Genomic DNA, 3,373 nt, shown 5'->3' on the forward strand with positions numbered 1-3,373 from the left:
TTATTTAGTCTCATATTAAAGGTGAGATGGAATTGGAACATTTTTATACTAGATTTTTTTTTATATTCGTCTTACAGAGAAACTGAAATTAATTTACTGTTGATGAATAGCATGCAACACGATACAAATACAATAAAAGCCTACAGTGCTGATGTATTTGAGTATACATCAACACCTTCTCAGGCCCTCAACATGTCTTCCAAGGAATTTGCACTGTGCTTTATTTCTATGTTATTGAGAAGTGATCATAATTGTTTTCATCTGTATTTGAGAATGCATGTGATCCCAAAAGATTTACCCTGAATCTGAGCTCTGATAGAATTTGGAATGATAATAGTTACTATTCTCTTGATTGTATTTTTTGAGCATAAATTTACCCAGGATCAATAGATCTTAAAGGAAGAGAGAGAGAGAAAAGTATTTCTATTTCTATTATGCCTCCCTCCATATAGTCATGTATCAGCATCCCGTACGGTATAGTAACATCCTGGGCAAGCTCTGATTTCTATTCACCTTATAAGGCATCGTCTCAATGGAATGCAGCCAGTCTGAAGTATTTCGTCAGTCTGCAAAGATTGCTACAGTTCCAGTGAAGGGTGACAGTGTTTTGGCGAAGAGCCCTGTAGGAGATTTAAAATAGATCTGAACTTTCCTAGCAGCACAATTTGCCTTATTTTTTTAAATCCCCAAATGATCAAGGGTGTGGTTGTTGAACTGAATATAAAGAGGCCAGTAGATTCTTTTCTTAATTGTTTTTCTTTTTCTTCTTAATGTGAAGATTGATGTTTTTCTTCTTGATTTGAACACATTTCCTCAAGTGGGAGCAAGAAAGAAGAATTTAAGAGCTACAGCTTTTGTGCACTCCTGTGCGACCTTGGCTTTGTTGAGACAGGATTGTATTACCATGACATTTAAGGAGGAAAAAACAAGCTATTCAGAATCGTGTCAATCTCATTTGTAATCTATTTTTGAACAATGTACTATAAAGAAATTCCTGTTCACAGAGAACTAGCGATTTACCCTCTGGTGGATTCTATCCTTCCAGCTGCTTGGCAATAAATAAAGCCAGAGCAGGGAGAGAGTATAATTAAAAATTAACTGCACCCAATTGGCCCTCCATGGCTTTCATTTTTGCATGCTTGTTTGATGAGGTGCTTTTCAAGTCTTTTTAATTGTGATATAAAATAAGGCCTCTGGTGATCAAAAGTTCTAAAATAGGAGGAGGGGCAGCTGTCCACCTTGATTGTCCTCAAACCTTCCTTCCTGGCTTCTTAGTTCTGGACCTCCATGCAGTCTCATGCCTCCTAGAGGCACATTGTGCTATGAACACTGGTACCGAAGGATAGTCTAGGAGCCCCATGTCTGCCTGCTAATCCCTAACTCACATAAAACTCTCTTCTTTTGCTTAGTGAAATTAGACAGCCTTCACAGGCGTGCTTGAGAGCGAGAAATAGTGATAAAGAGAAATGGAGAGAAAGAGATAAACAGACAGAAAGACAGAAAAAGAGATAGTGAAACATATAAAATGCAGAAGAAATTTAGTTACGTCCTGTACATTTCTAAAATGATGATTAGACACAAGTTAATTTGGTCATCACCATTTACTGGGGATACAGACATGTGCTTATTCATTTCCTTGGTCCTAAGTAGTTTGCTATTGTTATAAATTGGATTCTATGTGTCCCCTAAAGGTCAAGAGATTGGACACTTAACTCCAAGAGTGGATCAATTGGAGCCTGTAAAAGGCAGGTCCTCGTGGAAAGTCTTGGGATCATTGGGAGTGTGCCCTTGAAGGAGATTATGGGACCCCAGCCCCTCCTCTTCCCCTTTTTTTGCTCTGCAGACATAGGGCTCTCCCCACCCCTGCCTTCCAGCACCCTGACCACAGACCTAGATGTCTCCACCTAAGTCTGGAACCTCTGAAAACCTGAAACAAAATATATGTTTTCTCTGTCAATTTGAGTCAGATATAGTCATGAAAAGCTAACATAGCTCTTAACAAATTCTCAATTCCGTTCTTAAGGTTTGGAGTCTAGTTCACTGATATTTACAATCTACACCCATTGTCTTTACATATGTGTCTAGTGTTTTGCCTTGAAGGTGGGAGACCATCCTTCATTTAATAAAAACTGCATCCCATCTGATTTATTTCCATCACCAGAAGTCAAAGCAGTTTCATCTCTCTTCAATGTTCCTGGGTTATAATTGACTGCCCATTTGGTTCCTGTTTCCTGTCTGAGACATTCTAATATTGAACAGAGATGAATGACATCGGTAACACCCAGCCCATCAGGAAATGCTGCTGAATGTGCCTTTGAAACACATCCAGAGTTTCACACACCCTCATGTTTCCCTGCTGCCTCTCTGGTCAGAACCACAACCTTCGCTCTGGGGCTGATTGCATATGCACTCCCCAGGCCCCCCTTCCTACCACGGGTCTTCTGCAGTCTATTCTCAACTCAGCAGTAGGTGTGACTCTGCAGAAATGAGCATCAAGTGCTCTCCTCAGCAGCACATATGCTAAAATTGGAACGTGCAAAGAAGATGCGCATGGTCCCTGTGGAAAGATGACAGGAAATTCATGAGGCCTTCCACATTTGGGGGAATATACTAAAAACCTCTGAATTGTATGCATTGAAAAATGGGGGAATTTTATGGAGTGTAAATGATATCTAAACTGAGTCATAGTAAACGAAATAAACAAAAGCAAATTACATCAATCTTCTGCTCAAAAACCCCATCAGAATTTATTTAGTCCATTCAGAGTAAAAAACAAAGTTCTGAAAGGAACCAACAAAGTTCCCTATGATCTAACACCCCATCCCATCATGAAGACCCCCATCCCATTATGAAGGTCCAACCCTGCTCTTCATCTCTTTCCCCTCACTTTGCTCTGATGCTAGCCACTCTAGGAAGCTCCTTTACCTGCTGTCCCAGGATGAGAACACCTCAGCGGATGGGACATATCTCTACTCAAAAGCCTGGCCTGAAGTTGAATCTAATACTACCTTACTCACCGCAAGAGGCTACCGGGAGGTTTATTACCTAATGTGGAGCACAGAGGAGCCAACTGAGCAGCCAGAGCCGGATCAGTGGGCAACTATATTTTATAACTAATAAAAAAGGTGAAGCTTCATGGCTTGCCATCAAGGACCACAGCAGGATTTTATTATGGTTGGCAGGTGGCACTGGGTAAGAATGACCTTGGACAAGGTCTCCTTTGAATGTTCTACCAGCACCTAAGTGGAAGACACCTGGGGCTTCTTCTCATCTTGTCCAGATGTTGGGCACAAGAGCAAGAGGGAGGGTGAGGCTTAAACATTTTGAAAATTCAAAAGATGGAATCAAACTCTATTTATGACAACAGTTTGCT

General features: G+C 40.7%; 1 non-coding gene across 1 annotated transcript; it reads left to right on the top strand.

Moving 5' to 3' along the window:
* The first annotated feature begins 2,496 nt into the window (after positions 1 to 2,496).
* LOC143379784 (U6 spliceosomal RNA) lies at positions 2,497 to 2,601 on the top strand. The gene has a single exon (XR_013088560.1). It is a non-coding gene; the product is annotated as a U6 spliceosomal RNA (small nuclear RNA).
* The last annotated feature ends 772 nt before the right edge of the window (positions 2,602 to 3,373 follow it).

The sequence above is a fragment of the Callospermophilus lateralis genome, chromosome 13 (genome assembly GCF_048772815.1).
Source record: "Callospermophilus lateralis isolate mCalLat2 chromosome 13, mCalLat2.hap1, whole genome shotgun sequence".
In the NCBI taxonomy this organism is placed as follows: domain Eukaryota; kingdom Metazoa; phylum Chordata; class Mammalia; order Rodentia; family Sciuridae; genus Callospermophilus; species Callospermophilus lateralis.